This window comes from Mya arenaria, chromosome 8 (genome assembly GCF_026914265.1).
Source record: "Mya arenaria isolate MELC-2E11 chromosome 8, ASM2691426v1".
NCBI lineage: Eukaryota > Metazoa > Mollusca > Bivalvia > Myida > Myidae > Mya > Mya arenaria.
In genome coordinates, this window is record NC_069129.1 from 45,090,354 (window position 1) to 45,104,348 (window position 13,995).

The window sequence follows — 13,995 nt, forward strand, 5'->3', positions numbered from 1 at the left end:
AATTATTTTCTTCCAAAGCAGATGAAATACTCAAAGCAAAAAGGTCATCATCTGAAGCTGAATATTTTTGGAATGAACGTTCTTTACAAATGGAGGTGTTTTCACTCTTCAGCTTCAGATTTTCCTCTTTCAGGGCTTTAATCTCAGATGCCTGTTTCACATTCTCCCTGTGCAGAAATAGTTCCCGAGCAGACAGTGCATCAAGCTTTTGTACATTGGCAGACCTTTCAAGATGCATTTCATCAAGTAGGGCAGTAGCTCTATGTTGCTGGATTGTGACAAGTCGTCTTGTCCTCTCCAGAGTTATGGTAGCTTCGTTGCATTGTGATTTGCTAATGTTGTACAATGCTGACGTTATGTTTGTGTCAATCTGAGTAGATGAATCTCTAAGTAGCTCCTTTAAACATTCCATCCTTTTCTTCTTTGGCGTGACATTTTCCTCAGCTACAGCTGTGCGTTTGGTAGGTGTGAATTCTGCATTTCGACGAGGAACAGCAAGCGTGTAAGAGCCATACAATTTTGTCACCTCTTTTTCAGAATCCTCCCTTTGTGAATCAGTTTGGGGAGACATGCTGGAGGAACAGCTTACATTGTGCACTGGAGTGCCTTTGTCAGTAGTGGAAGTGGCAGCTGTGGGTTTTTTTTCTCCGTGTTTATTTATTATATTAGTTTATTTATGGAATAATTTGAACTATAGCTGTTACCCTGAAAATACAGATATGGTCTATGTTTATAGGTAATAAACTTTCAACAAATTAGAACTGAAGGTTTTAGCTGGGAAACTGGGCTAAATATCGGTAAGTCTGGTTATACAGCACTGCTGGTACCTCTGGGCAGATGACCTTAATATAAAACAGCATAAAAGTGAGGTAGATTACTGGCTACGAGTGGAATAACTGTTGGTTGAGTTTGATACAGTAAACAACAACAAAACCTACACAGCCACCAAAGAACAGCAGAGATTATGATATATATATGCATATTTCACTTTTGTATACACACAGAAACCATGCACATACAATGTGAAAGTTGATAAAGCATGAATTTGAACATGGCTAGATATACATAGGCACTGGGAAAGATATTTTACCTATGAGACTAGTCTCTTCGTTTTTTTTTAATAAGATGATTAATTAGACAAAAAATAGAAGTACCATAATAAATGGAAATCTTTAAAAGACAATTCTCTTAAAAAGCTAAATTTAAGTGAAACATTTTCAACATCAATGAGACTAGCTTTATGTCTCATAGTTTGCATCTTTCCCAATATCTTTTATAATAGTGTTGGGGGAAGACTTCCTGTGGAATACCAATCACCATGCATCTACTCTCTACAAGCAATACTGATAAGCGGTGTATAATATAGCATGCAAACAAAATTCTTCTTTTTCTATTGTCTACAAGTGATATAAATAAGCAAAATATATGGACACCTACATGTTGTAAGAAGTCCAAATGTAAACATTTTTATTGTACTCTGAAAGGGAGAACATAAGAAATGTAAGTTTCTGATTTTGGCTTTAGTCTACATGCACTCAATGTTGAATGTGAATGGTAAATTAGTGGATCACATAGGAATGGCAAGAAAGTTTGAAAAATAATAGAAACAGCACCATCAAAATATGTTTACTGTGATTATTATGAAGTGGATATATCCAGAAATAGACATTAACTGCATGAAGTTCGGCACCACGACGAGAACGTAGCCATTTATTCAAGATGTGAACCATTGTATATAACAGAAGATTTGAAAATAAATGTCAGTTGTAAACCCTTACTTCACAAGCCAAGTTGTGAAAAGAAATATCTCAGGAAAGGTAAAAAAAAAATATTCAACTATAATGGAACTGAACTTGAAAGGTGCCATGTTATCGATTATATATTGTGTTTAGTGTATGAACAAAGTAAACTTTATACTCACATAATGTTCTTCTCAGACGTCATGAAAATCTGTGAAACCTTTCATGAAGAATTCTCCGGAAACCGTTTTTCTATTTTTCGTTCAAAAACTTTTACTCCACTGGCCCCATTTCCAATCACAAGCATTGTCTTCACAAATGCTGGCTATACAGCAAGTTTCATCACAATATCTCATGCCCAATTAAAGTTATGAAGCACAAAACATTTTTCTATTTTTAGTAACAGTGATCTTGACATGGACCCCACTGGCCCAACTTTCAAACTCAAGCGTCAACATCACAAAAGCTGGGTATACAGTGTGATTTATCACAATATGTCATTTCTTACTTAAGTTACTGAGCAGAAACATTTTTTTTTCTATTTTAAGTAAGCCCCACCAGCCCCAATATCGCCTTGACCTGTATCTTCTGATGTTACACCTGTGTACCAAAAATTGTTCAAATCTGTCAAGCCTTTCACGAGTTATCGTCCGGAAACCGTTTTTTCTATTTTAGTAACAGTGACCTTGACCTTGGCCACACCAGCCCCAATATCGAACTTGGCCTGTATCTTCTGATGTTACACCTGTGTACCAAAAAATGTTCAAATCTGTCAAGGCTTTCATGAGTTATCGTCCGGAAATTATTTTTCTTTTTTTAGTAACAGTGACCTGGACCCCACCAGTCCCAATATCGAACTTAATCTGTATCTTCTGATATTACACCTGAGTACCAAAAATTATTCAAATCCGTCTAGCCTTTCATGAGTTATCGTCCGGAGACAGTTTTTCTTTTTTAGTAACAGTGACCTTGACCTTGGCCCCACCAGCCCCAATATCGAACTTGACCTGTATCTTCTGATATTACACCTGTGTGTCAATAATTTTCAAATCTGTCAAGCCTTTCATGAGTTATCGTCCGGAAACCGTTTTTCTATTTTTAGTAACAGTGACCTTGACCTTGACCCCACCAGCCCCAATATCGAACTTGACCTGTATCTTCAGATGTTACACCTGTGTACCAAAAATTGTTCAAATCTGTCAAGGCTTTCATGAGTTATCGTCCGGAAACCATTTTTCTTTTTTTAGTAACAGTGACCTTGACCCCAACAGCCCCAGTATCGAACTTGATCTGTATCTTCTGATATTACACCTGAGTACCAAAAATTGTTCAAATCCGTTTAGCCTTTCATGAGTTATCGTCCGGAAACCGTTTTTCTTTTTTAGTAACAGTGACCTTGACCTTAGCCCCACCAGCCCCAATATCGAACTTGACCTGTTCTTCTGATGTTACACCTGTGTACCAATTTTTTTTTAAATCTATCTAGCCTTTCATAAGTTATCGTCAGGAAACCATGAAAACCGACCGACCGACCGACCGACCGACCGATAGACCGACAGACCGACCGACCGACCGACCGACCGACCGACCGACCGACTAGCTCACCAACTTAATCTGTATCTTCTGATATTACACCTGCGTACCAAAAATTGTTCAAATCCGTTTAGCCTTTCATGAGTTATCGTCCGGAAACCGTTTTTCTTTTTTAGTAACAGTGACCTTGACCTTAGCCCCACCAGCCCCAATATCGAACTTGACCTGTTCTTCTGATGTTACACCTGTGTACCAATTTTTTTTTAAATCTGTCTAGCCTTTCATAAGTTATCGTCAGGAAACCATGAAAACCGACCGACCGACCGACCGACCGATAGACCGACAGACCGACCGACCGACCGACCGACCGACCGACCGACTAGCCTACCAACTTAATCTGTATCTTCTGATATTACACCTGCGTACCAAAAATTGTTCAAATCCGTTTAGCCTTTCATGAGTTATCGTCCGGAAACCGTTTTTCTTTTTTAGTAACAGTGACCTTGACCTTGGCCCCACCAGCCCCAATATCGAACTTGACCTGTATCTTCTGATATTACACCTGTGTACCAATAATTTTCAAATCTGTCAAGCCTTTCATGAGTTATCGTCCGGAAACCGTTTTTCTATTTTTAGTAACAGTGACCTTGACCTTGGCCCAACCAGCCCCAATATCAAACTTGACCTGTATCTTCTGATGTTACACTTGTGTACCAAAAACGTTTGAAATATGTCTAGCCTTTCATGAGATATCGTCCGGAAACCATGAAAACCGACAGACCGACCGACCTTCCGACCGACCGACCGACCGACCGACCGACCGACACGCTCACTCCTATATAACCCCTCGTTCTTGGGGGTATAATTAATCGTAAAGACACAGCAAGGACAACTCATCTCGCTGCATTCGTACTTTGGCTGCATTCGTACTTTATTTTCTGTGCTGTACATTGGAAGGCTTGCTGTTTAAATGGTTCATAGTATAGCCAGGAACCAATATGTATTGCGTCCGTACATGAATTCCCCTGCGGAAAATACTGAACGTTATCTGTGATTCCCGAAGGGCAATGAAGGTTTGATAAATAGAGCACGTTACTAATTACTTACTTTTCCCCCTAAAAATTAAGATATGACTACAACTGACACAGGCACATATATTTTGCTATGTAGTTGATACAAACACACATAACTGCGACATCAAACAAATTTTTCGATTTCACATAACGTTTGTACCAGAAGCTGCGCTCTGTTGTCGTCTGTGACCATGCATTTGTTATAAAATGGCATTCATAGAAAAAATTCAATTTGCCGGTTATAAAGCTGGTATTATACGTAGTTAAATAACATTTTTTTTCAACGAACAAATGCAAGTTCATCAAAAGAAATAAAAAGCGAGATACGTTTAACCTTGATATTTATAGTTGCAATGCATTTTATTTATTTGAAGTTATTTTCAGTTTAATGAACCAACTTGGTCTTTTACAATGTTAAAGCTGCACTCTCACAGATTAAACGTTTTGACAACTTTTTTGTCTTGGAACGAGCCGATTTTTGCAAAAATGCATGGAAACCAGTTATATAAGTGAGTTATTTCTGAGAGTGTAAGTCGTAGACAAGGATTAAGATCAGCTAGTGACCCTGGTATCAAGTATGATGTACCTTTTAACAAGAGAACAAGGTTTAACGATAGAAGTTTTTGCACAATCGGACCAAAACTATGGAATAATCTGCCATTGTACATTAAGCAGTCAGTGTCTATAGATGTGTTCAAGAAAAACTTCAAACTCACTATTTTACACAGTTTTATGACTTGTTTTAAAACTGACTCCGATAAGAAATGTCTGATATTATATTTGATTTTTAGCGTCTTAGAGTGTTTTTTTTTCTTCACTTTTATCGGTTGCTTTGACCAATTATGTTTTTACTTGATTTACATATATTACTACTTTAGTCAACTTTAATCTAATGAATGTTGCAAGTTTAAATATCTTATTGGTAACTGCTTTATATTGTCTTATATCAAAATATGTTCAAATATTATGTTGGATATATAGAGTATGCATGTATTGTACAACGCCATTGAATATAATGTATAAAAATAGGCGTTTAATCAAATACACACGTTTAACGTTTAACGTTTATATTAGACTGCTGACAAAATATTAGATCGCATATTTTTATATTCAAGTTCAATTATTATTTTATGCATTTTTCTTAATCCGTTAGCAACGGTTTAAGCCATTAAACATTAATTTTCGAACGGAAATATGAAAACCTTCGATCTTATCTTTTGTCAGCAATCTTTTATCATTTGTTTGCAGATATTTATGCAAGAATTATCTCTTATCAAGACAAAAGATGTAAAAACGTTCAATCTGTGAGAGTGCAGCTTTAAGGAAGCGGTTCAAAAAAAGATTTGAAGAAAACAGTAATAAGGTGCAATGTCATTTGAAATGAATATTGAACAGACAATACCACGTCTCTTTGCTTTGCCAGACGAAGATTCTCTTTCACGGCTCTCGGTCGATAATGAGAGATTATTGAAAACAACCTTACAACAATTTATTTGCTAGTTGAACGCATCTTGTAAACAATCCTTCAATTGTTTTCCCCCAGGATAGGGGTATACATAAAATGTGTCCAAGACGATAAACGTTGTTGAGTATTGAAGATGACGGCGACAATGTAGAAAACAGCATGTTTTATGGCATATATTCATCTGTGTTTGTAGACTTAATTATATTTTTCATACTTTTGCAACATCGGATAATAGTATATGGCAATATAGAATGTATTATCAGATAGAATGACACAAAAACTTCCAATATCTTGTTTTAAATTTAAAAATATCAGATTTTCACAACATGGCGTTTGATTTTATTACAAAAACTTGTCCTTTATATTGTTATGTGCATTTGTTGTCGTTGAATATCCTTTCATTATTAAACTAATATTTCAGTAAATTGTAGTTTTGTATTGAAATACAAATTGTTTACTCTAATAACTTTATGGCTCCATACCATGCCACGCGCATAAAGTAAAAATTAAGTAAACACTTAATAATTTGGTAAAGGTTCGAATTAAATTGATGGACTATTTAACCAAATGATAAGTTTGATTTAGTCTCGGGCATATCTTAATTAGTCACTTATTATTATAAGAAGTTCGAAGTGTATTGGCAAAATACAAATGTAAATTAAAAGCCTAGTCAAAGCGTCATAAACATATTCACATAATTATACAAATACCAAAAGGTATACAGAAACAACATAACATTTAATAATTTGAGAGCTCGAAACGTGTGTAACCATTCGTTGAAAAGTTTATGAGCCTCCGAATGAGCATGTATGAGCATATGGATTATAGGGACCGGCATTAGTTTGAAAAGTATATTAAACTATATTCAAGTTGTATGGTATTTGGTTTACATCGACTATATATCAATATGTGTTACAAGTGTGTAATAGTAATTCAATTCACTCACTAAGTGTGTACATTTGGATTTTGATATGTTGTTTTTAATTGAGTGAATGTACTTTAATCGATAATAACATAAACAATAAAGATCCCATAATACCATGCGCTCAGTTAGTCTTGTTAAAAATAATTAGCATTCTTTAATATTCATGGTGATTGAGCTTCAGGTAATTCCAACAATGCAATATTAAGTGAAAATAATATAGTGTTGTCGACCATTGTGAGGTATCAATCAGCTTGAAAAGTATCATACAACGCAAGGAAACAGTTGCAGGCCATTGCGGTGCAGCATGTACATATGATACAATCAATGCATTGACACTGATACCTTTATCGCCATCGACAAGCGTTATTGCTTGCGACCAATTGCCTATCACTACCAATAAGCGTTGTTGTTTTAGATCTTTTCCCTATCACGTTTATACATCTTGGGATGGGTCAGACGAAATGTCAGAAACAATTTTATACGAAACGTCCAGGATTCTGGACGTATGCAGTAACTTTCAGACGATATTCAAGCTCAAGATAAAACGTTATGTTATTGACAGGATATGCTATGACAGGTGGAGGCTATGAGAGCTAGTTATAAGTGTCATGCTGAATGCAGCACAAATTCTAAGAATACGTGCTAAAATAGAGGACTTCCCTATTGTTCATTTGTGGTATTTTTGATGGTCAAATTACTATCTTTCACTTCAATATGGAGTTATCGTGATCAGGTATGCTTGATTTATAAAGCTCTCATTCAAAAGGATATATACATTTGGTATGATCCGCAATTATTGTTCAATTATTTAACACCAGCAATATTTTGAGATGTTGATCATGTACTTAATCGTGTAACAGTACAAGAAAATGAGGTAAAAGATACCCTAATTTGTTACACGAAAGAGGTATTAAACGAAACACTTTACAGACATCAGAGCATGTCAAGTTTGTTCTGTCATTTGCTACTATCAATGTATTTCAAAGGTGTTTCGTTTGGACTCATCAAGTTTTTGTTATTCCTGCTAGTACAGAATTTCATTAAAGCACGTCTAAATTTTATTATAAGGGTTTCACAAAAATCAACTGTTGGATAATAATCGATATTTTGGGACTTTATTTAAGAGATTCGTAGTAAATTATGTTCTACAATTTTATATTCTTCATTAATGATAATATGTTCAAAACATACATAACAGTAGCTGAAAATATATACCTGATAAATAACTGTGTAGTTGTGCTTACATGCAAAACCTTTACCAAGGTGTGACGCCAACGCCGCCGCCGCCGCCGCCGCCGCCGCCGCCGCCGCCGCCGCCGCCGACGCAAGGGTGAGTAGTATAGCTCTCCTTATTCTTCGAATATTCGAACCGAAAATCTGCGTGCACAAGATAAAATTATCAAAACTTAAAAAAAAAAACATACGTCAAAAAGCATGTACATCATATAGTTAAATAAAATCCATAAAATAAATGAGTCCTTACTGTTTTGTGTAAAACTTAACACTATCACGTGATAAAAGGCTTATTTTTCCAAGCATCTGCAAGTGCTCTATTTGTCGTCTTCTATAGTTTCAATGTCCTCCATTTTCCTTACCAGTATCATATAATCTATGAATTAAAAAGCATCTTTCTTAAAATATTGTTTATTAATAACTGAATAATTCATAATATAATTTTAACTTCACGACTTGCTCCAAAGTATATCTTCCTACAAAATGTACTCGAGTGTGGGTCCACACCAAGAGACAGCTTATATACTTTCACCTGATCTATACACGTGCAGATTCCCGCTCAAACCAAAACCTGCTCGACAGTTAAATATAACATACACACAAACTATAAATAGCCAGCCATTCTGACACAACATTGAATCGCGCCTAAAAACACGACTTCCTAGAGACGAAATGAACCATTTTAATGAAATGTCAAGGTAACATGTACTCGTTTGAAAAAGGCCAACATAAATTATTTTGTAGTTTATCAGTCACTCCTCTGTTGTTTTAATGATGAGGAATTGCTTAATGTATTTCATGTTCTAATATTTCTAGTTTTTATACGTTTATGTGTTCTTTTGTCTAGGTAACAACACATCAAATCTGTAATTACTGTAATTGGATGTAAATTAGCAAATGCAACAGAATCTGCGTAACAAAGCCTAATTTAAATATGGTCTTTGACCTTCTTAAGACGCTGAAGTTTCGTTTTGAACTGCTGGGGTAAAGCTAAATAAATGCTATAAGTTTTAATAATTTACCATGATTTACTTTTATTATCAAACAGGACAGGTCATATTGATCAGGTTTATTGATTTGTTTATGGTGTTTTTTTTCAAACGCAATTCCAAAAATATATTAGGTTTTATGGTTTGACTGTTCATAAATAAGTTGTTGTTTTCCTCCATAATTTTATGAATTAAACAGATACTTTGTGATAACAATGTAAAACGTATAGGTTAAAAACAATGTAAATGCGATGAACGGTAATTGCAAATGATTACATTTATCGTGGTTAAATACATCTTCTGCTAGATGAATAGGCCATTATGTAACAAGTGTAGTTCTCAGGGGTCTTCGAGGCGTACACGGCAAACAATGATTATATGTATGTAAAGTACCTTTTTGTGTTTATTCCTATTGGGTGGGAGCCAGGGAATGTTTGTTTGGCTGGCATCTTTGAATATTAAGACAAAACTATTGTTTCAAATATAAAGGTTCGTTAAGAAATATATTCTGAGGTCGGAATGTTTTAGGCGTAAAAAACGTCCAAGCATACAGAAAGTCTTCACGGTTTATTTGCCAGAATGATGGTCTCACTTGCTCAGCCATGGACCCGATTGGGAATAATTCTTATAAAGTTTACTTTATACCGTTCGCAACTGCCCTGGGTTGGGAAATATAGATGTGTGCATAAGGCTATTATTCGTTGCGTAATTAAGTAAAATATGATATTAAATTTATTGTATTTGAAGCCATATATAATGCCGATAGTATTACTAATTCAAGCCGGTAGCTAGAGCTTTGCATGTTTAATATATCTGAAAGAAGATAACCCTCTGAAATTACAAATGAATAAAAAGACGGTTTGGATTAGCATAAATAATAATATCGTCATTTAGCATCAGTCCAAGATCTGTTAACCTGTTAAAAAATCGTTTCAAACGGCACAACACGTAAACTTGAATACCTTTTATGATGGTAAAAAAAGTAAAATATAATAATAATATATAATACCACTTCAAATATTCCTCCATTAAAATATCAGGACGTTACTGGTATGCAATATGTTGTTACCATAAATAATATTTCAAACAAATATTCAATACAGTTTTTGGACCATCTGTTACAAAACCAATCCGTCATAGGACACTTAATGGACTTGCAATAAGGATGGGATTAATGCCAGTGATGCTGAATAGTTTTTAAAAAAAATACTTGAATAAATGGAAACATAAATTTTCCAAAACACTAAGTAGCATGAAATTTGCATGAATTTTCATTAAAACAAAGAATAAGAACTTCCTCACTGTAGTTTGCTTTTGGCTATAATAGTCGAACAGACACCTCGATGACGTATCAATGAAACAAATGTATACGCCCGAGAATATATTTCATAGATACGCTCCTACTGTTTTAAATGTAACATGCACGTCGTTTATATAATTGTTGATGATTAGGGCTGTAAATGATGGTATAAACTGATTATCAAATAAATTAACACAATTGTCCATTTTCAAAAAAAAACATTTCGAAATTGATGGCACATCAGGAATTCTTGAATTATAGCTTCCTGCGTATATCAATCCCGTTCGTAATTGCCATTTTTGTAACAAATGAAGCACGGCGAAGGCAACCCTAAGACGGACATATTATTTACCAATATATTGTTATGTGTTTCATCGCGTCATTCTACGTGATCTACGACTTCGAATATTCATTAGGCACCGATCGATCAAGTCCAAAGAATTGCTCGCAATTAACATGAATGAGAACAAAATACATGTGTTTATTTTTTAGAACAGTCGAACCCTGTTGACTCGAAATCCAAGGGACCGGCGATATTCCTCGAGCCGCGGAAAATTCGAGGGGAGTGGGAAAGCTTACATTCATTAAAAAGATACTGGTCCTTAACATCCAGTTTGGAACAACGAGGAATTCGAGCCAAGCGGGTTCGAGCCATTGAGGTTCGACTTCATATTTATTTTCAAAATGGAAGACATTCACCCTACTCTAGTATAAAATTGGATGCCTAAGACAAGAAATTATTTTACAAGTCATTTGACAATGCCAAAAGAAATACCTTACATATACAGTTCCAGAAGAAGCAGAGAAAACTCAACCACATTGGCGATATCAAACATGCCGCTGGCAATATATAACATATATTCATTGTTGATGCATCATTTTCAGAAAGTATATTTTGGATATAGCTATACATAAATATACAAATAAACATAAAGTGCACGAGAACAATATTACGTTCAACTCAATATTTTGGGTTGTCCGTTAAGCGCAGTGGTTAACGCACTCGCTTTTCACCAAGAAAACCCGGGTTCGATTCCCGGCCTGGACACATGTGAGTTTGGTTAGTGGTCACCAAGCCGGACTATTGTTGTTTTTTTCAGAACTCCGGTTTCCCCCAAAACACAATACTACAATATCGCGCAACATCGTGCCAACGAGAGAGACTTGGTAGAAGATATCATAGCTTACGTCACTGTCGATGTAAAATATATGTTATTATTTTTATCGACATCTCGCCAGTCTGGTAACGTGTATAGATGCTTAATAATACTATCCTCGAGTGACATAAAAAATGCTTTGAAAATGGTACGTACAATAGACTTAGAAAGAATTACGCGTCGATCCTTTTTCCGCCAGATATTCTTAAATGATGGAAAAGCCATGCCTATACGGAAAATGTATTAGCTTTTTGTATCATCCTTCATAAGCTTAAATATTGAATTAATGCATTAACGTCTATTATTACAAATCGTCGTGAGGTAATTCGGGTTACATCAAGATATTAAATGAAAGATTGTACAAATAGCACACTTATAATGTTTCTTATAATATATATAGACGACATAGTTATTTCTGCAAACACACGAAAAATATCCGCAAACTAATTGAGACATTCTGATGCAATAGTGTGAGCGCTGGTATTGAGTTGTAAAAAGAAAACAACACTAAGATAATTTAGTTTAGGACCCTTTTATTTGGCATTGCTCTGTGTCTGATCCTGCTAGCCTATTTTCATTATCCAGTCCCTGTTCGACAGGTTTCTTGGCAACGCAGTCGACCATGTTCACAATCATCATTCTTATAACGGACCGGTCAAAATCTTCAAGACCGGAAAAAGCCCCGTCTTGGAAGATGTTTGGCTGAGTTCTGATAACATCACCACTGACCTATTGGTCGGGGATTACAACCCCTTCGACCAGCAACTGGCCTCAATAATGGGGACAAAGAAAACATCTTGCAATATATAGGGATATATTGAGATGAAGTATACATATAAAACAACAGCCCTGTCTTCGAAGATGTCGGGCTAAGCATGGTCTTTCGTGACAAATTCTCAATTGTTTTTTTTCTGTTTAAGTTTCCTTCTTTCTATGAACAATACGTCCATATGATACAGGTCATGACGACACTCTGTTGTTTACATTATGTAACGTCAGGCTATCGCTCGTCGATGTATCAGGAAAATATATCATATTTTCGCTTAAGAGACCCAATCATGCAGGTTCATCTCAGGTAATGATGGTTCGTGACTATATATCATGTACGTAAACGTAAAAATTTAGCCATATTGATGTAGTTACTAAAAATATGTATTTAACATATATCTCACCTCCTACAAGATGACATTATCCAATTGGTCCAGAGGGATCACATGGATACGGTGTGTAATCCATACACCAGGGTGTGTATAACTTTTAATGTTTGAACGTTTGATATTAAATGCAAGTCGAAAATATTGAAACCCAAGGGTGGTATCTATTATTTATATTTGATATATGCCTATCCATTTACTTTTCCAAATTCAACAGTGAAAATACAGCACGCCGTATTGAAAAAACCCATACCATACCATAATGTCGTTTTCTTATTCCGTTTCATGCTAGTACGATGTGCGTTCTATGAACTTTTTTCGCGTCGCTAAAACAGCATAACAAAATAAAACTGCTGAAATTGGTCAAAGTTTAGAAAAACAACATTACCCAATTTAACAGACGCCACCAGCAGTATGTAAATTTTCAGGAAAATGGTATTCAAAGAAACACGAGGATAAGCACGAAGCAGAGAACTCGTCCGATATATCACAAACGTTATAGGTTATACAAACCCTGGTGTACGGATTACACACCCTCTCCATGTGATCGCTCGGGACCAATTGGATAATGTCATTTTGTAAGAGGTTAGATATGTGTGTATATTTAACATTCAAATAATGTATATTCTGATTTGTACGGGAACCAGCGTGCTGTTTTTCAAGCCCGGCTCACAGAGCCACCGTTCGTTCGTGTGGTCGTGCATTGTACGAGATCTGTCTTCTCCTCTTTTTTCCCATCAAGATCGTACATGCGTTTGTGGTCGTGCATGTTACGATGACTGTTTACTCATTCCCATTTTCTTTTCCTCTTCCTCCTACTCCGATCTTCCTACCCCTTACATCAGACCTTTTTTACTCCATTGCTTTTATCACCCCGCAACACTCTCTACTGTGTCTCTTTCCCTTCTCTCCAACACCCCCCCCCCACTCATCTATCAACTCTGCCCCTCTTCCTCTCTATCTCTCTCTTTTGCTGTCCCTCCTCATTCCTTTATCTATCTTCACTTTCCTACCCCAAACTCATATTTCCGCTCAATCCCTCTTCCTCCTTTCGCTCTCTCTCAATTCCTCCCTTCGCCTCCCCCTCCACTCATCTCTTCGCATATCCATCTGCTTTCACCTATTCTACCCCTCCTTGCTTTCCCTTTACTTCCGTATCTATCAGTTCTTTCCCTTTGTCTTTCTGTCTCCCCAACCAATATTCTTTACTCTCCAAAACATCTTTCCTTTGATCCTTTCCCTCATTATTTCCGATCGCTGCCCCTATTATCCTTCTATCTCTTCAACCTGTTATATGTAGCGCGTTTGATGATATGTTTTTATTTCATTCATTTTTTTCACTTTCATTTAAAATTATTCTTTTTTGAAAAGGATTGTTTTTCGTCTCTCTACAAATAGGCAAAATCTTAACATTTGTTTTGTGTTAG